The sequence below is a fragment of the Loxodonta africana genome, chromosome 24 (assembly GCF_030014295.1).
Source record: "Loxodonta africana isolate mLoxAfr1 chromosome 24, mLoxAfr1.hap2, whole genome shotgun sequence".
Lineage (NCBI taxonomy): Eukaryota > Metazoa > Chordata > Mammalia > Proboscidea > Elephantidae > Loxodonta > Loxodonta africana.
In genome coordinates this window covers 12,063,672-12,091,303 of record NC_087365.1, presented here as the reverse complement: position 1 = coordinate 12,091,303, position 27,632 = coordinate 12,063,672, and the positions used below count along the sequence as shown (strand labels likewise).

Genomic DNA, 27,632 nt, shown 5'->3' with positions numbered 1-27,632 from the left:
AAGCTGCTCAACGAGAACTGGATTGACCCGATATAATTTGGTTCAACAAACATTCACTTACTATTTTTTATACACAAGGCTCTGTGGGGCAGGAAGGTGAACCAGAAACACAGTTCTTAATGAAAAGAAGACACAAAACAACAATAACTAGCAAGACTGAACACCAGAAATACTAGAAGTTTGAAGAATTAAGGAAAAAAAAAAAAAAGAGAAGAGAAAGATAATTTCTCTCTTTCAGAATTAGGAAAAGCTTCAAATCTTGAAACTTTTTTGAAGCAAGTTTTCCAAGTTGACATACCATGGTCAGGCTTGGCCATGGTGCAGGAAGGGCAAATATACATTTTTTAAAAATTGTAAAGGTGATCCAGCCTATTTCAGTATTAATTGATGGTAAGGCTTACATATGTTTGAGTTTTAACCTCTTCCTATTTTACAAATGTTTGCTAATTTAGATCACAGAGGAAATAAATACGAAGTAAGAGGAAACACAAATACCTGTACACGCACCTCAGCATTGGTGTTTATACAACTTGAGACTGGACTCACCACAACAGAAATGAACTTTACAGAGAAATCCCAACTCTACCGTTAAACATTTGCACAGAAAGCCCATGAGGTGCCTTCTAGATTGAAGTGTGAAAACAGCAGGTTACTGGCTTAGGGGTGGCAGAGCTCTATCTGCTGGAGAAGCTTTCCCCACAAGAGGCAGACAAAGGAGGAATGGGGAGCCAGAGAAGACCTGAGAACTCTGCGTGTGACCGCATTTACACACACACACACACACACACACACACTCACCTGCTCAACAGGCTTGCCCCTCTGCTCACACTGCCCACATTACGTGTACTTTTTTTTTAATTGTGGTAGATACACATGTAACATGTACTTACGTAAAAATAACATGTATTTCTATTATTGCTCCTGTTTGAATGCATTATAATTACATGCTTATAAGTCTGCCTCAAAAGGGACTGCATCTTATTCAGGTTTGTAACCTGTCTTAGCTTGCTAGTGCTACTGTAACAGAAATACCAGGAGTGGGTGGATGCAGAGAACAGAAATTTCTTTTCTCACAGCTCAGGTCACTAAAGGTCTGAATTCAGTCTGTGGCTCTAGGAGAAGGTCCTTTCTTGTCTATTTCAGCTTCTAGGAGCCGGCGCGCCTTAAAGTTCCTAGGCTCCACAGTCTTTATACAGCAGCTGTCTCCCACCATCACCCCTCGTGCTGCTCCCTTGTCTCTGCACCTAATCTGCTTTTTATAAATCCCCAAACTGGTTAGGTGTAAGACACACAGTAATACAGCCTCACTATAACAAAGAAAACCCTGTTTCCAAATGGGATTACATCCACAGCTGTAGATGTTAGTATTCCAACACGTATTTTGGGGGGACACAATTCAATCGGTCACATAACCCTCCCAGCTTACACTGCCTGGCATATGGTATATGCTCAATAGGTGATGCCAGGCTGAACTGAGCTTTAAGCGAGAAGGGACATAGGCACTTAGAAACAAACATATTCATACCTTAGACCCATACTTTGATTGACAGGAGTTCAATAAGAGACTTGAATGTGTCACTCTTTAAAGAGAGATAAATACTAAAAGACAAGAAGCTGGACTATATGAAGAAGAACGGGGCATCAGGATTGGAGGAAGACTCATTGACAACATGCGTTATGCAGATGACACAACCTTCCTTGCTGAAAGTGAAGAGGACCTGAAGCACTTACTAATGAAGATCAAAGACCACAGCCTTCAGTATAGATTGCACCTCAACATGAAGAAAACAAAAATCCTCACAACTGGACAATAAGCAACATCATGAGAAATGGAGAAAAGACTGAAGTTGTCAAGGGTTTCATTTTACTTGGATCCACATTCAAGACCCATGGAAGCAGCAGTCAAGATATCAAAAGACACATTGCATTGGGCAAATCTGCTGCAAAGGACCTCTCTAAAGTGTTGAAAAGCAAAGATGTCACCTTGAAGACTAAGGTGCATCTGACCCAGCCATGGTATTTTCAATTGTTTATCATATGTGTGTGAAAGCTGGACAATGAATAAGTAAGGCCAAACAAGAATGGATGCCTTTGAATTGTGGTGTTGGCAAAGAATATTGAATATACCCTGGACGGCCAAAAGAAGGAACAAGTGCTCCCTTCAGCAGCACATACACTAAAATTGGAATGATACAGAAAAGATTAGTGTGGCCCCTGCGCTAGAATGACACGCAAATTCGTGAAGCGTTCCATATTTTTTTTATAAGAATTCAAGAAATAGTTTAAACAGAGAAGAAAATGCTCTTTGTTATGAGACGGGGGAGGGAGGGAAGGAGTGGGGTTTTCACTAATTAGACAGTAGAAAGGAACTATTTTAGGTGAAGGGGAAGATGACACACAATACAGGAGAGGTCAAGACAACTGGACTAAACCAAAAGCAAAAGAAGTTCCCTGAATAAACCAAAAGCTTCGAAGACCAGCGTAGCAGGGTCAGGGTTTTGGGGACGTGGTTTCAGGGGACATCTAGGTCAATTGGCATAATAAAATCTATTAAGAAAACATTCAGCATTCCACTTTGGAGAGCGGCATCTGGGGTCTTAAACGCTAGTAAGTGGCCATCTAAGATGCATCAATTGGTCTCAACCTACTTGGAGCAAAGGAGAATGAAGAACAGCAAAGACACAAGGTAATTATGAGTCCAAGAGACAGAAAGCACCACATAAATCAGAGATTACATCAGCCTGAGACCAGAAGAACTAGATGGTGCCTAGTTACAACCAATGACTGCCCTGACAGGGAACACAATGAAGAACCCTTTAGGGAGTAGGAGAGCACTGGGATGTAGACCTCAAATTCTCATAAAAAGCCTGGACTTAATGGTCTGATGGAGACTAGAAGGACCCCAGAGGTCATGGTCTCCACACCTTCTGTTAGCCCAAGACAGGACACATTCCTAAAGCCAACTCTTCAGACAGGGATTGGACTGGACTATAAGATAGAAAATGATACTGGTAAGGAATGAGCTTCTTGGATCAAGTAGACTTATGAGACTATGTGGGCAGCTCCGATCTGGAGGGGAGATGAGAAGGCAGAGGGGTACAGAAGCTGGCTGAATGGACAGGGAAATAACGAGGTGAAGAGGAGTGTGCTGTCTCATTAGGGGGAGAGCAACCAGGGGTATATAGCAAGGTGTATATAAATTTTTGTATGAGAGACTGACTTGATTTGTAAACTTTCACTTAAAGCACAATAAAAGTCAAAAAGAAAAAAAAAGAACAAATTTGTCTTGGAAAAAGTACAACCAGAATGCTCCTTAGAAGCCAGGATGGTGTGACTACATCTTACGTACCTTGGACATGTTGTTAGCAGGGATCAGTCCTGGAGAAGGACATCATGCTTGGTAAAGTAGAGGGTCAGTGGAAAAGAGGAAGACCCTCAGCGAGATGGACTGACACAGTGGCTGCAACAATGGGCTCAAGCAGAACGGCGACTGTGAGCATGGATCGGGACTGGGCAGTGTTTTGTTCTGTGGTACGTAGGGTCGCTAGGAGTCAGAATCGACTCGACGGCACCTGACAACAACAACAACGAATACTAAAATGATGTGAGCAGGTTTATCTTATGGTTTTTCACCACAGAGCACCACAGTTTAAGTAACTAAGTAATATGAGAGCGTGAGTAGAATGCGAGCAGCACAGATGACGGACGGTGTAATCTACCATTCCTGTGCGTTCCCAGACAGGTTTGGGTGAGTAAAAAATCTCTACAGCAATATTTCTTCCAAATGACAGAGAAAATACATTTGTCAGCATATATTCTGCAAGTTGCCTTGCAAGCTCACATATAAAGAATGTCTGAAAAATACAAATGAGAAAGACTGAAATAGAGCAAGTCATTAGCATCGCATGTGGCTAATGTCTTCAGGGAAAACAGTTTCTATAATTGTAACTTCCTCATTTAGCCTTCTGAAGGGAGACATTTATAGCAGCAAGTGTAGGATGCTGCTTGACCTGTGAGACATAAAAACACGCTTCACAGAATAATGACAGACCAGAAAAAAAATGGAGTTTCTCTAGCCACTCTGAAAGTTTATGAATCATACACAACTGTACTTCTCTTAGTCTTAATTTTTCACTGATGGTGATTTTAAGTAATTGGAAGACATTTTCCTTTGGATGACTGTGCATTAAACTGAAATGATCACTACTATTCCCTACCCCCCCCCCCCAAATCATTTCCCGGAATATTTCAGTCAAGTTCATTTAAATTCCTATCACGTAGGCTTGGCAAACAAAAGTCATTACAGGAAGTAGTTATTAAATATACTTTGTGTTCGTATTCACGCTATCCAGTTCTGCTGACAATTACATATCCCATGCACAGAATACATTCTCACAGATATCTGCAGGAAGGGTTCAGGAACCAAATTATTTTATTCACATCTTAAAAATGTTTACTTATTTTAAAAGGGATACATGGGATGTGTCCAGGTTCTGGCAGCAATGGCATCCAAGTGTAGGGGCTGCTTATACTTCAATCTTCCCACTCTCCTAAAAACCAGGAAAAGCAACTAGAAGAATGAATGAAATTCCTTATGATGTATATATTTCAGAAAAAAAAAATAGGAAGCATAAAAGATTCACACCCCTCAAATAATATGAGTATGAGAGAATATACCTGCTTCTGCAGAATGGATGGCACAGAAGCCACAACTAGATGCGGCCGGGGAGAATGGGGGACACAGGGAGTGAGAGGTGCCATGAGAAGCAAAACCCAGAAAACACTTGCAAATATTCACCCCCAGAAGGAGAGGGGCTGCCCTCAGTGGGAACTGCTGCAGGCGGGTCGGGGAGTGAACAGGATAGAGCACGAAGCATCTGGGAAGGCAGAGAGAAAAGGCATGGAAAGAATCAAAGAGCAAAAAAGTCAGTGCCATGTAGTAAAGAAACTGCCCATTCCAGTAGCAATAGAAAATGACATCTTTTGCTGAGAATCCAGGAAGATAGCCCTAAGTCTCCCACCCTCATAGGATCTTCCTGCTAGTGGATAATTCAGGAAAACGCGAATAATTCAAATATGAACAATAAAGCAAGTAAAATTACGTATCCACTCTAAGAAAAAGAATAATTATAATGACTTCTCAGCAGAAGAAAATTCATCAGAAAAATATAGCTGCAGAGCAAAAAAGTTGCTATAAAACATTCTAAGAATTCAAATATATGATTAGACAACAGAGTGATGGGAGAAGAACATGCACAGGTCTCAGAAGGTAGAGGAAAAAAAATCAGAACTGAAGACTAACGTACCAAGAGCACATAGAAAAACTGAGACCGTGGAAAGCACAGTAAGCAAAACAATGGGACAGACCAAACATCTGACATCTAATGCAAGCCAGCTTCCCTCAGATAAAGTAGCAGTCTAAAGCAGGAGTCGGCAAACTACAGCCACTGGCCAAATCCAGCCACGTCTACTTGTTTATAGGGTATCTGTAGCTCCATTTGTGCTGTAAGAGAGTGCTGAGTAGTTGTAACACAGACCATATGGCTCACAAAACTGAAAATACTTAGGTGAAAATACTTGCTTTCTGGCCTTTTCCATAAAAAGTTTACCGATCCCTGCTCTAACTGATTAATTGGAAGGTACAACATTTGCTTGGAAACACTGAGACGTGCACTAAGAAAACCAGTAGACTTTAAAGATAAAGAATCCTTTGGCAAGCCAGGCAAAAAGACCAAGTCACTTATAAAGAAAACAAAATCAGATTGGCACCACACTTGTAACACCAACATTCAGTGCCAGAAACTAATGGAGCAATGCCTAGAAAGAAAAAAAGTGTGAACCAAGTATGCAGGCTTTCAGAAAATACTCTTCCTGAGAAATCTACCAGGGACAAACTTCACCTAACCAAGCTTCTCACTGGAGAAACTTCAGTGAGAAGGATTGACAGAGACCACTCCAAAAAAAAAATATATATATATATGGTGAAAATACACACAGACCATACACCCATTCAACAATTTCTACATGTACATTTCAGTGACATTTATCACATTCTTCATGTTTGTGTCTCTATTCTTGCTCTCTATTCACAGTTTCACCACCTTTGACTCAGACTGACTACTCCCGAAATTCAGCTGTGCTTTCGAGTTACAACTCAATACACTTAACTGAAAGGCTAAGACTATAACAAAAGTGGAGCTAAAGACGGCTATACAGCACATAAATGACTGACAAAGCAGCAACGGCAAATTCAGGACTCCGTCATAGACAATAGCCCAGGCTGATCAATCTTATATAAGGATACAAAGTTACACACTAAGAAAAGTAACACAACTGACTAAAAGTGGACATAGAAGAGAGGGGAAACTGAAAGGAGAAATTACAAGTTAATTTCTCATTGTCAGGAGTCTTTGGTGAATTTATTACCATAGAAGTAACTAAAAAAAAAACACCAGTTGCCATGGAATTGATTCCAACTTATGGCAACCCCATGTGTTACAGTGTAGACACACGCCCCATAGGGTTTTCAATGACTGATTTTTCGGAAATAGATTGCCAGGCCTTTCTTCCAAGCTGCCTCTGGGTGGACTTGAACCTCCAACCTTTAAGTTGGCAGCTGAGTACATTAACCATCTGCCCTGCCCAGGGACTCCAAAACAAAAATACAAACCTCCCTAAATACAAGTACAAAATACGTATCACTAAGCAAACAGAATACATAGGGAAAAGATCCATTAAAAACGCAAACACACATGTATGTATAAATAATAGGTTAGTTAATATGACGTAATTAAACCAACCATATTAGTCATATCAATAACTTAATTCAATGATTTTCAGATTCATTAACAAAACAGGACCCGCTAAAAAAAACGTGCTAGGTACAAGCGATACACCTAATGCAAAGTAAATCCAGAGGTCCAAGTTTAAGTTAGGAGCAATGGTACCCAAGGCAAACTCAAACCAAAAGAGTGTAGGGGTCACAATCTTGATTTTAAATAATGTAGATTCAATAATGCAAACATTGTGACATAGGTGTGTGCAAAAGCAACGTGGGGGCAGCATCTGACCGCCTCTAACTTCACCAGGGGGAAGGAGAATCAAGATCAATAGCCCAAGGCTGATTCCTATAAGGCGGAGGTCAGACACACTTCTCTCCACCATCTTTACCAATTCTGACACCAATCACCTCTCCCACAGCACTCTCCACTTCTCTGCTGGGTTCGATAACTCACTGCAAGGGCCACACAGAACTCACAGACAATACTCTTGATTACAGGGTTTATATGGGAAGTTACAAGTTATAATTCAGGTTCAGGAACATTCGGGATACACTTATTCCATCAGGACAGCCTCTTCCCAGCCCTGCTGCAGGCACACCTTTCTCTGGCCCCTCAGCCTCTGCCCTGCTCAGAGGCAAGTGTTACAAAGCTCTCTTAGGTCTGCTGGTAAGTGCCCAGAGGCACCCCACTCAGCCAGTCAAGCCTCAGCCCAAAGGCAGTCAGGTTTCTCGTTCCGTGAGTTGGGAAGACCACCGCACCATCTCCTGCCATTCTCCCCTGCCAGTCTCATGGTTCTGCTGCCTCTGCTGCGGCAGATTCTCTGCTGCTGCTTCTCGCTGTGTTGCCATCTTCAATGTTACAGCTGTCTCTGGGTCTAGCAGAGTCCCAGCAGAGGGATTCCAGGTGCAAAGGACATGCTCTGCTCGCTCCTAGCTCTTCTCTGGTGGTGGTGAGGTCAACCCCCTGAGCTGGAATTAGATCCCCTTCAAGCCCAGCAGGAAGGCAAACCCAGCCAATCCCCTTTGTGGGCCACAACCACCTTATTTTGCACAGTCCCACCCAATCACTTGGATGGGAGTTACAAGACCACCGTGGCAAGAAAGGCCACACAAAAGCCATCCACCTCACTGCAGTGTGTGATATATAGACAAACAAAAGAAAAACCTAAAAGTTTAGAAATATACCTAAATACACCTGTGAATTTAACAGACAACAAGCCAAAAAAGCCCAAACCAAACCCACTGCCGTGAAGTCGATTCCGACTTATAGCGACCTTATAGGACAAGGTAGAACTGCCCAACAGAGTTTCCAAGGAGTGTCTGGCAGATTCGAACTGCCGACCTCTTGGTTAGCAGCCATATAACTTAATAACTAGGCCACCAGGGTTTCTAAACAACACAGCATGTTAAATCGGTAAGTAAAGATCAATCTGTAAATATGTGTGGTATGACAAGTAAGACAGCCATGTAGGCTGCACACTTCGGATACTTTACACAGGATAAACTCCAAGCAGATCAAAGATTTAAATGTAAAATATAAAATGAAGCAAGTACTATAAAAAATCAAAGTACACTCTTTTACAGTCTTGAAGTGGAGAAGGCCTTTCTTACTATGATTCAAAATCCTGAAACTGTTACCGGAATGAGGTTCTTGCCTCTCACCGGTCAAGAATGAGCAGGTAAGGCACATAGTTTTCCATACAAGCAAAGCCTTATTGAAGAGGCCTGCAAGCCGAGAGGAGGAGGGCCTAGAGCAAAGCTTACCCTCATCTCACAGAACAAAAAACAGGCCGGAGTTTTTAAAAGTTCTTGGGTGGGAAAAGATTCATGTTTATTCATAGACACAGGCGGGGATGTGTTAACTAACGTGCGCACGCAGCAGCTTTCCAAGATGGCTCCTGTCCTGGAGGCCTCTGGGAGTTGTGGCAGGACTTATAATGTGATGTCACGCCTGCGCAGTCTCCCGCTCTCCGGGTTCGATTCCCCGGCTGGGGCTGTAGCCCCTCACTGCCCCTGGTGGAAGGTCACACAGTGGTCACAGGTGGGTGTTCTGCGCATGTCCCTGGGCCTGGTTTTCTCCAGCTGTTTCTGAAAGGCAACTTTAAAGAAGTTTGTGGGCTATTTTTAGACACCCTGCCCCATTATTCTGGGGAACCGCTTTGTTTCTGTGCCCTGGCCCATTTCTTGTTACTTTGTTTGCAGATTTGGGGGCCCCTCTGCTCTCTGTCTTACTAAGTCTCTAAATTCCACATTCAACCCCCTATTACCTCGCTTATAGTATAGTCTATTTCTCTTTTACTTGTTTCTCCTCTAACCACACCAGTCTCTTCGCTATTTCCCAGACAGGCACCCTCTAATCTCAGGGCCTTTGCTCCCTATCTTAAAGCCATAAAAGAAAAGATTAATAAATTTCACTATAAAAACTACTATGTGGCTATACACACACACATTCGCAGACACACATATGCACAGCCCATGGACAGAATTAAAACACAAATAAAAAATTAGGAAAAAATATTTGCAACTTATACTATAGATGGAGAACTAATACATGGTGAAGAACTCCTAGAAATTCAAGAAAGGAGATGTCCACAGAGCCAATAGGAACCGGGAAAATTATTTGAACAGAGAGTTCACAGAAATGGAAATACAACTGGTCCTTAAATAGAAGATTCTCTTAATTTCACTCACAATAAGAGAAACACAAATCAAAACTACCATGAATCCATTTCTCATCTATCAGACTGGCAAAACGTTACAGTTTGACAACACACTCTGTTGGAGAGACTGTGGAGAAGGCAAAATAGTATAACCCCTGTGGAGAGGAATTTGGAACACCTTCCTAAATTGCGTATTAATTTATCCTTGACTTGGCAGTCTCATTTCTAGAATTCTATTCAATGGATTCACAAGAAAAGTACATTTATTTTAAGTGGCTTTATAATATACACCTTATAGCCACACTCTGACTACAAATGCTCCTTAATGAAATGCATTCTAAGGACAAAAAGGCCTATAGAGGTATTCTAAAACTTCATTCAGTAGTTTTATTTTTAGTTATAATATTACAATGCTATTTTGAAACAGCTTTCAAATACATCACGTAAGTACAAATAGAATAAATCAAATAAGTAGTTTTTTAATGGTCCTTAAAAATCAAGATTTTCGTTATAAGAAGACATATAGTTATGAAATCAAAACCGAAAAAAACCCAAACCCGTTGCCATCGATTCCAACTCATAGCAACCCTACAGGACAGAGCAGAACTGCCCCCGTAGGGTTTCCAAGTAGCATCTGGTGAATCTGAGCTGCCAACCTCTTGGTTAGCAGCTCTGGCACTTAACTACTACGTCACCAGGGTTTCCAAGAAATCAATAAATTAATTATAAACACTTATTTATTAAATGGCTTAGAAGCTAGGACATTCCAGCAGCTAGGAACATCCCCACTAATAAAGCCAGAGCTCCTTGAAAAAATGGCTGATTTCAGCTCTCAAACAGGTTCAATATGTGCCTGAGACATTTTGTTCAGACAAAAAGCAAGAAAGCTTTCAAAGATGTACAAAGTTGTGTATGGGCAAAGGCTGAAGAACAACCAGTGAACAAAGTTGTGACAGTTTGGGCATCAAAAAGAACAATGACTGAAATACTTCCATCTAGGAAATTCCATGAATCTCTAAAAAAAGAGTCAAAAAAATTTTTTTTCAAGGAAAAATTCACTCGTCACCATTTGAAGTGGCTATGAAACCAACTCCTTACCTTGAAAAATGATAATTAAAGGAAAATATTAAGCATTTATCCCACCTTTCTGGAAGGAGCTATATTTCAGAGAATCTGGCTCCAGCGACAAGGCAAAGCTCTATTTTACAGCAGAATGCTGGCTAATAAAGGAGGAAGAGGTGGTAAGGTTAGAAAATGCTTATTCTGTAACTTCTAGTGAAATCACTGATTCGGGCAAGAATTATCAACTGGTGTCATAACAAACAGGTAAGTGGTTCATGTGAGCTCAAGTGACAAGGTATATTCTTATTACTTCCACCTTAGTGCTAAAAAGATTTTACACATAATAATGACTTTTTTTTTAATTAAAAATAAGGGGAAAAAAAGGCACTAGGTTAACTTAAGGAATGTGGACAGACTACAAAGTGCCTGCCAGGAAGTCCTACATATGCATTCATTTGGGGTGGGAAAAACATTTGACCCTAAATGCAAACACAAAGAGGGAGCATGCTTGGCTATGTGACTCACAGTGCCTATGAGTTAAAAATCAGAACCTTTCCTCAGCACAGTAACCACTCTCTCCAATCCCGAGAATATGGGTCCTGCCAGAGAAACACACGGACTTGTCTTTAATCACCCCTCAGATTAAACATGGCAGCCAGTTTTCTAGGGCAGTTGTTACAATGCCCTTCAATATAGGTTAATAGCAGTTTGCCAAAAGTTAGTTTAATAAAAGTAATTCTACTGGGAGCGCATATGATCCAACCCAGGCATACATAATTCTGATGGTCTGGCCTAACCTAGGGAAAGATTTTTGAAAAAAAAAAAATTTTTTTTTTTAGGACCCAATTAGGACCCAAATCACCAGATTTTACTCATAAACGCATGACATATTTGTATTTCCTACGAGGGATTCAATTTGGTATACACAGCTCCCCAATGCTTAGATTCTCAAACTCACCTGACATTAACACCTTTGCAGTAGATTGCTTTTCTTTCTTAGAAACTAAAAATGGAAACAAAAAAAGACCTCCCATGATTTTGCTAAAAATATTCTACTTTTTGTTTTATTCCAGTTAGGTTAGGCAAAAAAAAAAAATTGTTTTTATTCCAAGGACCAACACGGTGACACCTCTAAACCCAACAAAGTGAGCTCATAGAAGAGACAGGCCCTAAAATAGAAAACCAACATCATAATAGCTAAGACGTAGGTAACTTAACAAGTTATATAACAATAGCGCACCCAGGATTTGACATTAAGTGATCTGACTTCAGAGGCCATGATATTAAACACAACATCTACTACTTCCTAATATCACATACGTCTCCTGGAACCATGGATTCTGTCCCCATGTTGTACTTTCTTTGCCACACCTGGCTTGGGGAAGATTTGAAGGCAGAATCTAAACTCGCTTACCATCTTTAGTGACCTATGAATCTGGCACAGGAGACATGCCCATCCAGTACGGTAGGGCCTGCTTCACCACACAGCTTTAGGCTTCATGGGTGGAGCTCTAAGGGATAGATCGAAGATGCCTGAATATTTCATCCATGTGTCAAATCACGTGACAGAGAAACATAAATGAGGATAACACCCCCCCCCCCCCATTTTCCTCTCCAACTACGTATTCTCATTTACCACCTAGTCTTAGTTAAGACAAAATGGTTCTGGGATAGAACTAATTACCGTAACCTCTTTCTCTTTCTGATAACACTCATAAACAGCATTTTTCTTTGATATATACTCTGGGAGATACTTTAGAAAATTATTTTAAGAAACACTCACCATGCAAGAGTTTCTTTTTTGTGGTGAGACAAAAAACAATCAGCAAATTGTGTCAATAACCTATTGTTCCTTGACGAAGAACACTCCAAAGCTAAAACTCTTGACATGACTGGGACTTCTAGCAAGGGTCTGAGCCAAATCCCTTCTTGTCCTAAGCAATGCCATTTTAAATTTCTAAATGAAGCTTCTATCATATAACGCAGCCTGTCGCTTCTATAAAATTTTCCACTGTACCTCTGACCTAGATACAAGCAGTTTCTACAGGAAAATGTGGTTTTGCCACCCTATTCTGCTTCTCCAAAAGTTCTAAGATAAACTTGGCCGATGTAGAGATTATTATTAAAAAAAAAAAAAGATTATTATTACAGGTGTTAAACACGTGACTTTGGTGGTCGGCTGATTCTAAGAAAATGCTCCCTTCACTCCCCCTAAAAACAAAAATTTTTTCTAACCTGTGCCTGAGTCCTTATGAAGCCCAGTATTTTTCCATAATCTTGTCCTAACACCCCCTCTAAGTTCTGTAAATGTCAACCAACCACAAATGTTCTAGCTGTACCATTCTGCTTGTCTTTATAAGTCTTTGTAAATGAACAGTTCTCCAAAGCATTTTGTTCAGATTATTCTGACACTAGGTTTTTCATTTTGCAAAATACCTTTTTTGTCAAAATAAAACCGTTTTAAAATTTAAATGGACTAGAACCCATGAGGGAGCAGGAGAGCAGTGGGATGCAGACCCCAAAGTCTCATAAAAAGACCAGATTTAATGGTCTGACTGAGACTAGAAGCACCCCGTGGTTATGGTCCCCAGACCTTCTGTTAGCCCAAGACAGGAACCATTCCCAAAGCCAACTTTTCAGACAGGGATTGGACTGGACAATGGGATAGAAAATGATACTGATGAAGACTGAGCTTCTTGGATCAAGTAGACCCATGAGACTATGTTGGCATCTCCTGTCTGGAGGGGAGATGAGATGGCAGAGGGGGTCAGAAGCTGGCCTAATGGACAAAGAAAGAGAGAGTGGAGGGAAGGAGTGTGCTGTCTTACTAGGGGGAAAGCAATTGGGAGTATATAGAAAGGTGTATATAAATTTTTGTAGGACTGACTGACTTGATTTGTAAACTTTCAGTTAAAGCACAACAAAAAAAATAAAAATTTAAACAGACTATTGGTTATTTCACTACAACACCTGGTGTCAGAAAACATGGGATCCATAGGCAATTTCCTCTGGCAGCCCCCAGAGAGCCAGAAAAATCAGGCTCTGGACCCAGCTGAGGCAACTGGACTCTACTTTTTCTTCCGACCTGTGGAGACTGTCTGGGTGAGTACCTCTTGCTGAGGCAACTGGACTCTACTTTTTCTTCCGACCTGTGGAGACTGTCTGGGTGAGTACCTCTTGGGTTGAGCTTCTGCCTCTGTCTGAGGCCTCCAAGTTTTATTACTGGCTCACTTTCATTCTGATTGGCTTATTTTCATTATTGTTAATTTACTTTCATTCTTAATTCAGCCTGGATTTGCTTCCCTTTTCTCCCTGTTCTGGTTCTGACAGGGGTAAGTCTACTCTTTGAGTCTTCGTTCACTTGTAAGTCCAGGTCTAGGTTTTCCACTTGCAAATCTGGGTACTGTGATGGTTAAGATTGTGTGTCAACTTGGCTGGGCCATGATTCTCAGTGTTTTGGCAGTTGTATAATGTTGTGATCACTTCCCTGTTAAAATCTGATACGTGATCACCCCCATGATGGACTCTGCTGAGTGGTACTGGCAGGGGCAGGGTCTCTGGTGGCTCATGACCCCCCCCGCCCACCTCCATCTCTCCACCCTCCGTCGTCTACTTCCTTCCTGCTTTTGGCTTGTTCTAGATCCTGAAGCTGGCTCCTGTTCATCTGACTTTTGACTTCCGGGACTTGAGCTAGCAGCTTGCCTGCTGATCTTGAGATTTGCTGATCTTCACAGCCTGCTATAGATCTGCTCTCCGGCCTGCTGGTCTTGGGTTAGCCAGCCCCTGCAGATACATGAACCAGGAGAATCCTCTTTCCTGCCCCACGGACTTGAGACATTACCTAGCCCCTTAAAATCACATAAGCCATTTGCTTGATATAAATCTTGCTTCTCTAGGGAACTCAGCCTAAGACAGGTACCTCTGATCCCAAGACAGAAATCAAGAGTAGTTCTCTGCCCTCTACTGGGACACCATTAGACAAATCTGTCCTTGAGATGTGAGGCTTTGGTGGCAGCAGAATCTCAAATCTTTTGGACTTTAAGGAAGAGCAACCTAAGTCGAATATTTGTTTTTTCTAGGCTAATCTGATTTTACTATGCACATTTGTTTAACAGGGAAATAGGTAACAACAAATTCAAAAGTGGAGGATACCCCTGGGGGACCCCCACATACAACAGTAAAATTGCCTTCCTAAATGATACACTGTTGAAGTTTAATAAACTAGTAAAAATTAAAATCTCAAGATCCTGTCACTTCTCTTTCTGTCTCCTTTGCTTTCAACTCACTATCTACACATCGTGCCGAGTTTTCAGCTGCTGAACCTTCAGAAGCTGTGCCTTCAAGACTAGAATTTGAGATTTTCAAAACCAGGATTTGAGGTTTCAGAAGCTGAGCCTTTAGAACGAACGTCTATGTTCAGAGCTAGTATGGCTGCTAATCTATTTTATTTTGAAAATGCACAGAAGTTTTTCTTTTAACTTCTGCTTCTCTAGCCAAAAATGGCTGGGAAGTTACTTTCAATTTTCTAAGTGCACAAAGATCTTTTCGCGTATCTTCCAAGTTTCTTCTGCTGGCAAAATAAATTAGTTTCAAAAGAATGAAACCATGTATCATATGGCTGTTACGGAGGAATTTCAGATTCTTTAAGCCACAAACCAACAAGCCCTGGCAGAATCTGCTAATAATTTTATTAGACTTTAGAAGACCAAAATTTCAACCTATTTTTAACATCCTAAATAAATAAGCCTACACATCCCCCCTTCTTAAGACACTGGTTTGGGATCATATTCAAATACTATAAGCTAAATATATTGAAGTATTCACAGTCTCAGTAATCACTTTAAAGAAACTGGGTTCCCCATGTTTGTCTTACGTGATGTTGAATATAAACTTTTATGTGCTTTTTTTCTATTTCTCTTTTTCAAGTTTCCTGTCTTGTTTTGCTGATTTTATCTTCTACACAGTTAAAATTTAGCTGTTTTGAAGAAAAAGGAAATCATAGCTCTTCTCGAATTAAAATTTTAAATAATGTATTCTGGATGTTTGTATAGATTAAGAAGAATTAGAAAGTAGTATCTGTTTTCAGGACTTTTCTTAAAAAGATATCAGAGAAAATGGCAACCTCCAAATGTTTCAAACAGTTTCTTTTGTAGTTTGCAGCATTGCCTGAAGTTTTTCTTAACAATATATGTGATTTGTGTGGTTTTTCTGTTTGATTGTTTTATACGTAAGTTTTGTCTTATCATAGCCAAAAACTTCCAATACCATGAATCAGTCTATTTTTCTCACCTCCAGATGGCATTATTCTAATTAGTTTAAGAAATAGGTGCTTATACAAATTAAATAACAGTCTTAATTCAGTTTGTAGCCTAACAAGTTTTTATGTCAACCTTAAAAGCCAAACTTTTCTAAATAGTTTAAGCTAGATATTATATAAAGTGGGTTTTATCAAAAGGAAGGGAGTAATTTTTATTACTGAGAAGAAAAAAGACCAAACTGCTTACCAAAAAAATAAGATAATAAAGGTCTGAATAGAAAATATAGACTACTTAAATTTACTTCAATAATAATTATGATTTATAAGGTTTTTTTAAGCTTGAATTAATTTCTAAGGCTTTTATGTAACTTGTAACCTTTATGTAACTAGTCTTGAAATTAAGTTAATAGACATTCGTTATGATGAATGTTTATAAACTCTCACTTTTTATGCCACAGAAATAGATTTACATATATATGACTAATAATATATCCATTTTTATCACTTAAAAAGATACACTATTAAGAATATATAATAGAGATAAGAAATTTAAAAGGTTCATTGAAAAGGAATTTATTTAATATGTCAAAATTGTCATTTACTGCAACTTTAATGAATTAATTTATCAAAAAACTGTTAGGAGCCTTAATGTCAAATAATCAAGAGTTGAGTTTCTCATTGTTAAGCAAATATTTCTCAACAACCTATGATAAACCCTTAACAACTCTAAAATTTCATAAGCAAAAAGTTTAATAAGTTTAATTAAATAAGTTTTCATTTCTATTGGTCATTAAGATTTCATCGAAAGCCACAAAAGATTTGTTTCTGTTTTATAAAGAAACAAGTGCTAAAACATTTTTAATTAAGACGTTATATGAAATTTGTTACCTAATTTTAATTATTAACTTGGTCTTATAGTTTAACTGGGGAATTAACATCATTATCCAAAATTATTTTTTATTACTCTTCAAATGTATGAGCACCTGGTAATAGAGCGTTGTGTTTTTGGACTATGAGTTATATCTAAACCTCTTTAACAAACAGCGGTAATCATTATGTCTAAAGGTATTTTCTTCTGTTTTTTTTTTTTTTTAATTTTACATTGCTTCTATAATTCTTTTAAAAAACATTGTCAAAAGCTAACTGTGAATATTTTAAGCTGTCTTCTATAAACAGATTTTACTTCACTACTTAAGGAAATTATTTCAATGAAATATTAATATTTTAAGTTTAACAAATTCAATGAAACTAGACTGTATCAGACTTATACAAAGAATTATAATATTTCAAATACATATATCATTGTACTAAATCGAGATTTTAAAAACTAACAAAAATTTCGGAATACTATTGATTCAGGACTATATAAACCCAAGTTACATGGAACGGGGTAAACTTAAAGGTACGCTATAAAGTTTACATAAAAGCATTACTAATACTCAACGTTCTATTATGTTAACCACAGAATCTCATAAATTAGAAGAAAATGTATTCCTGAAATAATGAATTAATGAATGATAAAGTTCTTCAAAACTGAATACGCCTCGACATCCTTACTGCTGCACAAAAAGCACCTATGTGGTTACCAAAACTGACTGCTGATGCCGACTCTTAACAATCCTGTCGCTTCCGTAACAGATTTTATAATTACTTTTCCTTTTAAAGTTCATTGCCGCTACTTTACAATCTTTCTCATTATTTCTATTATTATAAACGCTAAAACAGCCATGCTTAATTTTACTTTTATAAAGTATCCTTCACAGGTCAAAGAGGTATTTGACACTCAAAAGCCAACTATATCTAAATTACCTTTTACTTAGGCTAGAGACTATGCTTATTGAAAAAGGTCAAATTTTTCTGGACTTGCCAGGATGCTAAAGGAGTAAAACTAAAATTTAAATGCCAGACTAACCAAGAGCAGACAATCTTAGGAAAAAACAGCTGAACCTAAGGATAAGAAGCCAGGAGCTGGGTAGACTGTTTTCATTTCCAAGATTCTAGGACTAGGCCTGGATCTAAATTTACTAATCTGGAATCAGTGAACCGTGTTTTATTATTTTCTTTAAAAAAAAATTTTTTTTTTAATTTCTTCTTTAGATATAAAACTTCATTGTTATTTTAATATTAGTTACTCTGCTATATTATTATCATACAATTCCCTACTTTACCATATAAATAATAATAATCTAAATTGTAATATCTGTTCTCTAAAAACAATTCCATTATAACAATTAGTAATAATTCTTTTTGTCTTTAAAATTACTTGTTTAATCAATTAGAACGACAAAGAATTACAATTGGTATCTTTGCAATTTGCTTTGTACTTATAATCATTCTTTTATTGCCTCATTGCATTGTTACGATATTATCCCTTATTCTTTATTCTAGTATCTTTACTACTTTCTATTTAAATACCAGTTTTATACGCTTTACAGAAGTTAACTTATTTTACTAATAGGACTATAATCAATTTACGTGGCTAACTGAGCTTAACTTTGCTTTAACAAACTTTATTATTACTTGTTCATCATATAGACAATGGACATCTTTGTACTTTACATTTTTTTCATTCTCTTTTTGATTGTAATATTGTCTGAAGCCAAAACCCACTGCTGTTGAGTCAATTCCAACTCATAGCGACCCTATAGGACAGGGTAGAACTATCAAGAGCTTCCGAGGAGCTCCTGGTGGATTCAAACTGCCGACCTCTTGGTTAGCAGCCATAGCACTTAACCACTATGCCAGCAGGGTTTCCAAATATTGTCTCAAGTTAGCATTATTTCTTACTTTAATATTTTACTTTTTTCCTTGTGAGCCTAAACCTCTTGTTTTTAATTCAAGTTACTGAAGTTATTTCTCTATGCCTAATACTTATTACATTTAAAATAGTTTTCTTTAATCAGTTAGAATTTATCACTCGGTAATGTTTACATAAATAGATAAGATTTTACTTTATTACATCATACTATCCTAGTCTATTTATTTTCTTAATAATAGTACTTAACTGCTTCTAAAGTAATTTCATTCTAAAATTATTGCTTAATTATCCAGAATAAGACTTGTTCATTCTATTATACTTATCTACAACATAAGTAAACATAAAAGCCAGTATCATTGCTATTTGTATAGTTTCAACGATAACACCTTTAACCACACAGAAAGACAATGCTTTTGTAAAAACAGCCCAATCAATAGCCAATGGCACCAATTCGGCTCGATATTACATCTGCCATCCCTCTCCAGTCACAGTAAATAGCTTTTTAGACCCATTAGCTTCTCTAGTACAAAACAAGCCACATTCCCCTAATATTTTTAAATAATATCCAAAAGGCATTAACTTTTAACTAACTCTGTAACTAACTAAAAACCAGTTAGCTTTATTGCTTATTGTCATTATAAAATATTTACACAAAAGAATTTGGCCTCACACCTTGGTTGGGAGTCTTCAGTACATCAAGTTGTTCCTTTCGCTTCGGCCTTGTCCTATTCACGTCCCCATAACAACAAGATAACTGAAGCAGAGTATTTAAACAATAGCATGGTGAAAAATATGGCTAGGTAATGCCCAGCCACCCTTCGCCTTGCAGATAACAAACTGATTCAATGACTGACAAAACTGCCTGCGGTGCTGCCAACTATCCATCCAATAACATCGAGCCTTGTGATTTGTCTGATCATGTCCAGGGTCTTAAATGACTTATTTAACCCTTTTAAACCCTTGCAGAAGACGAGTTACTCCTTTCTGAGCAACACAAGACCAGCTCACCCTGAATATGAGGACCTACAAACAGCAAGGCACAATCTTGACCCAAAGACAAAACCCATGCAGAAGAAAAGTACTCTTAAGTGTGATCATCAAATTCCCAAAGGAATTCTTTATCAAAAGGGAGAAGTGAGGAAAAGCATTACAAAGCTGAAACTCTTGACATGACTGGGACTTCTAGCTAGGCTCTGAGCCAAATCCCTTCTTGTCCTATGCAACTCCATTTTAAATTTCTAAGTGTAACTTCTGTCATATAACGTAGCCTGTCACTTCTGTAAAATTTTCCACTGTACCTCTGATCTAGATCCAAGCAGTTTCTACAGAAAAATGTGGTTTTGCCCATCCTATTCTGCTTGTCCAAAAGTTCTAAGAAGATGAATTTGTGGTAAGAAACGGCCAATATAAAGATAAGATTATTACAGGTGTTAAACATGTAACTTCAATGGTTGGCCGATTCTCAGAAAATGATCCCTTCACTCCCCCGCAAAAAAATGTTCTTCTAACCTATGCCTGAGTCCTTACGAAGCCTGGCACTTTTCCATAACCTTGTCCTAACACCTCCTCTAAGCTCTGTAAATGTCAACCAATCACAAACATTCTAGCTGTACCATTCTGCTTGTCTTTATAAGCCCTTGTAAATGAACAACTCTCCAAAGCACTTTGTTCAGATTATTCTGACACTGTGTTTTCCATTTTGCAAAACACCTTTTTCACCATAATAAAACTCTGTTTTAAAATTTAAACAGACTATTGGTTATTTCACTACAATATCCTAAGTAAGACATTTGTGCACTGCTGCCAAATGACAAATTGTACATATTCTGAGATGGGCCGAAAATATGCAATGTAAAACATGTAAAATTTGTGCAAATGTCTCTGCCCAGAAATTTTTCTTTTTATTCTAATAATAAAAGCTCAATGGTTGACTTTGCTCAAATAAAGTTACAGACTTATAATTTAATTTCATTACAGTCCTCGTTTCTGCTCAAGATGTTAAAAGAATGAGGGTGAGGGATCTGAACAATTCCCTGCCCTTTGAAGCATCCCCCGTGAAAAGCTTGGCTGTGGTTTGTAATACTATCTTCAGTATGAACAGGTCATATGTGAATGCTGCCTAGCCTTATCTTGGGTAGAGAATAAAGACAACTGTGAAATGACACCTTGAAGGGTCTCTGCCTCAGGGAATCTGAAGCTTCCAGCTTTATGTGTTTATGAAAAATCACAGTAAGGACTTCTCCAGATAAGGAACTCATCCTGACATCTAAAACATTATTATAATCGAGGACAATTTCACTGATCAGGAACGCCCACACATCACTAGTCTAAGATTACAGTAAAATTGATGGAAGTAAAATCCTTTTATTCTTTTGAGGGGACAAAAAAAAAAAAAAAAGAAGAACCTAACCTGTACTACCAAAGTAGAGCGCAACAAACAGGTAACTTTTGAATCAGTATTTTAGTGGGTGGTAGAGGTGAGACAGTTTTCTCTAGCTTCGTGAGGCCCTTCTACTTTGATCAACCATGAAATTTATTAAAAGATTCTGCCACAATCCATATCAAAACAGTGTAGTTTTTCTGTGATCCACTTTATTGTCAAATGTAGCTGCTGTGAGAGCAGCCCTCCAGGGTATCAATGGCTGCCCAAAATGACGATCAAAAAAATGACAGATGCAGCATAACTGCCCAAACAAGGAAGTTCTGGCAAAGAAATCAACATGACAGAAAACTAATATGGTTGCTTTACACAAAGAGAAACTGTTGACTTAGGAATAATTTCACCTTCTCACAATTCTCACGTTTCCTATCAATTACTTGCTTTTGTCACCTAAGCAACTGTTCAATCAAGGGTGGGCATGAAAATAAAAGCAATTATTAAGAAATCAAATTCTATTACAAGAGTCAAAACAGAAAGATGCCTCTGAAATTCATGAGCTCACAGCATTTCCATTTTTTTTTTTATTAATGGTCTAATGTGTATGGGTAGTATATGCTGTATTTTTTTTCCAGAAGATTCTATATGAATGTATGTGGTTTAGTATTTCAAAAATGGTACACAGTTGTTTGAAACAGGAGGCTGAACAAAACATCAAGTCCTATCCAACATTAGAGTCAGATAATAGCTGACATTAGACTACATGAAAAGCTATGAAAGAATGGGAGAATGGAAGGCTATGGAGGAAGGATGGAGGGAAGAAACCCATGTATAAATGTCCTCACCTCCCCTACTCCTCACTAGTCACTCTGCAGGAAAGCCAACAAGATTAATGAGATGATTTCTAAGAAGTGCTTTGAACTCTTTAGAAGAAAGGTGCTATACAAATGAAAGGTATTAGTTTTCTTATTATTCTAAAAGGCATTTTCATTCACTTCAGGATGAAACATAATGCATCAAGCCTGCTTACTTTTAACAATGAAAATTAATCAAATCAGAAGTCTTTTTAGAATTTACATCACACAAACACCAATTCCCCATTCACCATCTCTAATGCTTGTGTTATAATTCTTTAAAAAAGTGCCTAGAGTCATGATTTCTTGCCCAACTAATTTAACATAAATGTAATTACAGGTATACAATAGATATTTCTGACTTTTATTAGAATTACGCCCTCATCATCAAGCCTATCATCCACGAACATTTATTCACTATCTACCCTGAGTACCACAAAGAAGTATGAAATGTAGTCCCTGACCTCAAGAAGCCTGCTGGTGTAGGGAGGTGACATATGCATAAAACATAAAAACTAACGCTGTGGCTGGGGGTGGGTGTCAGGGGTTCTCCACAAAAAAATTTTCCCCAAAGTCTAGTCTTTCCTTGTTAAAGTTGCAAACTGTTTTCTGAGATGTAATTACGCTCAAAGGGAATGTTCCTGAAAGGAACAGCACATATTCCTGCCCTCATGAGTCAAGAACACTATCATTTATCCCTAGGACTAGGAGTCATCATCGTGACCTCAAATGACTCAAGTGTATCGTAACGCTGTCCTTGCCCTTGGTGGCGCCTCTAAAATGACGTGCAGGATGCTTTCATCTTAAACAAAGGAACGGTCAAAGTGTTTGGATTTGATTAAATTACACTGGTTCTTTTAAAATCAGCAAGTTGTCACTTATCCCTGTTATCACGGGTCTGGCTCCTCGAAGCTCCTATCCCACTTCTAATTTCCTTTTTCTAATCTTCTGTGGGCTGTGGAAACTAAAACACCCTTCTTAGATGTGCACACAGAAAAGCCTCTCATATTAGTAAAAGTTCCTAAAACATCCCAAATATTTTCTAGCCTTTCTTTGACTTTTGACCTATACTCAAAAGGACTTGCTCTTTTAAAGTGCTCAGCAATTTTCCAGCTAGTTGAAACTGTCAAATGAATATGTATCTCATTTCTCTATTCCCAAATGCCTCGTTTAAAAGAGTAACAGGATATAAAAGTGGGGAAAATAACAAGTACTAGAGAAAAAAAGGTTAAATCTACTTAGAAATTTCAAGTTGCTTTTACTATGAATCCAGGCAGAACTGAACTGATCAATGCCTACACGCATTATGGTAAACTGCTTTCAAGATAAACAGAAAACACAAATAAAGAATTACAATAAAAAATAGGTGCAGGTTGGCTTCAAAGTAACAAAAATCAGTTTGGTCTAAGATTTCTCCAAAACTCTAGAATTTGAAAAAAAACTTAGAGGAACACCTTTTAACAAAAAGATCATGAAGGCTACAGATAATTGAAAATACACAAAAGCTATTGCCATCCCAGGGATGATATCTCCATTCAGCCCAGAAATAAATCAAAATGACAATGAGGAATGCAGGAACCAATGGTCAGATGCACCGGTGGGAAGCAATGAAGATCGCAGTAAGCGCTGAGGTTAATCTAAACATAGTCTGGATGCAGATGTTGTTGTTGGCTGCCATCAAGTTGCTTCCAACTCACGGTGGTCCCAAGTGAGCAGGATACAACTTCTCCAAAGGGTTTTCAAGGCTGTGACTTTTCAGAAGGAGATCACCAGGCCTTACTAAGGCATCTCTGGGTGGGTTTGAACCACCAAACCTTTGGTGAGTAATCCAGCACTTAACCATTTGTGCCACCCAGAGAATCCTAGATGCAGATAGGAACACAGAAAGAAATCAACCCTCTCATCAGGGCCACAAAAGCTGAACCCTGATAGAATGGGAGAAAAATGCAGAAGAGAACTCAAATTCTTAAAGTCCAGACTTACTGGACCAGTCGAGACTAGAAGACTCCCTGGGATTACTGCCCTGAGATACTCTTTAAACCGTGAACTGAAACTAACCCCCTGAGGTCACTTTCTAGTGAAAAAACAGATTAGCACACAAAAATAAAAGATATTATCTACGGCACTGGGGTTTGGGGTATGAGTACAGTGCTCCGTTCTCCTTTAAAAAAACATCTATATGAGACCAAAAGGTCAATAATTACTCCACAGCAAAGATGAAAAGATTAGGGGGCAGGGAAACTAGAGTACTGGAAATGGAACAATCAGAACACAATTAAAGAGACATATTAACGTAGACACATTGTGAAAAATGTAACTAATGTCACTGAACAATTTGTGTACAAATTGTCAAACGGAAACCTAATTTGCTGTGTAAACTTTCACTGAGAACACAATAAAATATTAATACAAAAAAAGACCTTGAAAAATACACAATATAGTAATAAATCAATAATATGTGATTAAAACCCCAACACATAAATACTTTAAAAACAAATATCCTCCTATATAGTTACTGGAATAGTAAAGAAAATAATGCTATAGTGACAAACTTTCAGAAAATAATAACATAAATATTACATACCAAAATGCATTGGATACTGCCAAATGTATGCTCAAAGGAAAATACATGTTAACTAATTTCATTTTTAAACAAAAAGCACAAAAGTAAATAAAATTTTTAAAAAATAGAAGAAACAAAGAATAAGAAAATAAGACATAAGCAGAAAGTTATGCTTTAGGAATAAGAGATACATGTACAACATAAAGATAAGGACACATAAATAAAAGGCAGACCTCTACTAAAGAGAAAACGTAAATTCACAAAATTAATAATCACAAAGACAGAGAACACATTTTAAAGATAACTACAATTTTTCTGCATCCTTTGAGTAGCGGTTTTCGAAACTTTTTTCTTCTTTAACCCACTTAGAATAAAAAACCCTGAAGTTCGAGAAACTCACTGGTTCCACTTTCCCGTGGAAAAAATAACTCAATGAGTAGAAACAAAATCATGTTAAACACTTAAACACATACATTTTACCCATCACTGCACGTGAAAAGATTAACAACACATAGCAAATTATATTGATCACAATGAAGACAAATGAAAGGTAATTTATAATTTACATGTAAGAATATCACTGATTGAAAACCATGACCAACTCAGGATCATACTGAAGTAGCAGAGACTGACAGCAGAGATTGTCCTGAAAATTACAGTCAGATATCTTAATGCAACACTGAACTAATACTTAATATTTTCCAGTAATTCAAAATTTAACCTTATAGATAGCAAATTTTAGTGACCTGAATTATAACAAGTAGCTGTTAGGTATAAAAACAAAAGCTCTCAGAATTGTACACCATCTGATCCTAAAAACAACATGAATTTTCAAATAAGTTTCTGGCCCACTAGGAAAGCCAAAGTTTGTATTTGAGAATCACCACCCAAAAGCCGTAGTCTTCAAACTTGAAGTTTTCTAAGGGCTAGAACTTCCAGGGATGTTACACATGGGTAGTTTTAAGGCAACCAATTTCTAAATCTTGAATTTTCAAAAACAGATCTGTCTGAAAACGTGTTTGGAATCCCTCTCTTACTCTCTCTCTCACACACCCCTCTCATGTTTCTGTCCCTCCTTTTTCACAACTGCTGTTCTTCCATCTTAAAATACAAAGACATACCTGTTATCCATCCTGAATTTTCTACGGTGCACTCAAGATGCCAAACCAAGAGAAATTTTGGAATATTTCATTTAAGCCTAAGTCTCCTTAACCAAGGCGTATGATAGGATTTCTTGTCTTTCCATGTCTTATACATATTTCTGCTAAGGCGAAAATCTGGTGATAGAATCTGGGCATTTTCACCTGTTTTAGGATGCTCTGAGTTCAGATATGTCAGAGTCCCTTGAGAGCAAAGCAAACAGAAAGGACAATAAGGCATACTGAAAATAAAAAAAATAAAATGAAATAAATCCATTGCCACTGAGTAGATTCCGACTCATAGCAACCCTATAAGACAAAGAAGAACTGTCCCATAGGGTTTCCAAGGAGTGGCTGGTGGATTTGAACTGCTGATCTTTTGGTTAGCAGCCAAGCTCTTAACCACCATGTCACCAGGGCTCCAGACAGAAGATTAAAATACAAAAAAAGTTGACATCAAGTCAATTCCGACTCACAGCGACCCTACAGGACAGAGTAGAACTGCTCCATAGGGTTTCCACAGAGCATCTGGTGGACTGAAACTGCTGACCTTTTGGTTAGCAGCCAAACTCTTAACCACTTACGCCAGCTGGGCTCCATATTGAAGATGCTTGTAGCCGTCAAGTCAATTCTGACTCAGCAACCCTATAGGACAGAGTAGAACTGCCCCATAGAGTTTCCACGGAGCACCTGGTGCATTCAAACTGCCAACCTTTTGGTTAGCAGCCTAGCTCTTCATCACTATGCCAACAGGGTTTCCATATTAAAGACAGAGGTTCCTTATTTCATGTCAGCAAATACACCGGAAGGTACTGAACCTACCTCTCCCCACCTAACTATCTTAGAATTAGAAGACAAAAATGTCATGATGTCAGAGCAACAGAATTACCATATCTGTCTGAACTAAAGACTGAAGTCAGGCTTTTTTAAACAAGAAGCCAAGTTTTTCAACTTCCTGGCAATAACTGAGTCTACAGCTTCATGGTTTCACACATACACTATAAAGAGACACGAAAATACATTTAAAGCCCCTGATACGAAGAAACTTCTCAACCTTTCCAGCATATATGGAATTTAACAAGGTGTCTTGAAATAAAAAAACAATAAGTATGATTAACAGCCTTCTGATACGTTGAAATAAAGCCTTTTTTGGTAAGCTTCCCAGAAACTGAGAACGTGTATGATTCTAATGACTAGGTAACAAAGCCTTTTGGAAAGTCAGGTGGTTTCCAATTATCGGCTTTTAACAAAATTGAAGGAGGATTAAATCTCAGCTGCCAGCGCGAAGATCATTAAAAATAATTTCTGATGACAGATCACCATGTGACTTTCAGCTTATTATATAAAAACATTTCAAAGAATTGAGAGACATTGCTAAAGCAACCCCCCCCCCCCATGGCCCCGTTCCCCATCAACTCATCTATGCAGAAAGGCTCGCAGGGGACTGTGCACCTCTCATCAATGACCCTGTGAACAGTCATCCATGGGGATACGATCTAATTGGGGCAAAGCCTCACATGTTTTGTTAAATGACACATTTCTAATAACACTTATGTTAATAATGAGTGACCAAAATGCATAATACTTATGTTGTGTTGATAAAGTGTACACCACTGAAAAATTATAAAAACTCACTCGGGAAGAAATCTTCTTAATAATTACAGCATCATGGTTTTAGAAGCTATTGTTTGATTATGCTTAAATTTGTCTGCATGGTTTTATTGCAAGGAATTATGATAAGATGATCAAGGAAAAAGTCCTAAGCATAAAAATATATTAAGAAAAAATTTTGTAGAGAAACTTGAATGCATACACAAGTTAAAAACGAAAAGAGAATGATATAAAATTTCTGAACAGTTAAAAAGAGACTTTTTGTGCATTTTCACATGGATGATTCTTGTTTCTGTTGTTAGCCGCTGTCGAGTTGATTCCAGCTCATGGTGACCCGGTGTGTGCAGAGCAGAAATGCTCCATAGGGATTTCACGGCTGTGGCCTTTCAGAAGCAGCTCACCAGGCACCTCTGGGTGAGTTCAAACCAACAACCTTTCAGCTAGTAGACAAACGCTTAAACATTCGTGCTACTCAGGGACTCCCCAAAGGGATGATGGCAGATATCAAATTCCTGTGGTTTCGGAATTCACTGGATGCATTTCAAAGAATGACATAAATTTTATTTTAAA

At 38.1% G+C, this 27,632-nt stretch overlaps 1 protein-coding gene and 1 non-coding gene across 4 annotated transcripts in view; one reads left to right on the top strand and one right to left on the bottom strand.

Annotated features, from left to right (window-relative positions):
* LOC100656214 (kinesin-like protein KIF16B) overlaps positions 1-27,632 on the bottom strand; it is a 373,573-nt gene that overhangs the window by 241,534 nt on the left and 104,407 nt on the right. The window lies entirely within an intron of this gene.
* LOC111751165 (U6 spliceosomal RNA) lies at positions 2,153-2,259 on the top strand. The gene has a single exon (XR_002786252.1). It is a non-coding gene; the product is annotated as a U6 spliceosomal RNA (small nuclear RNA).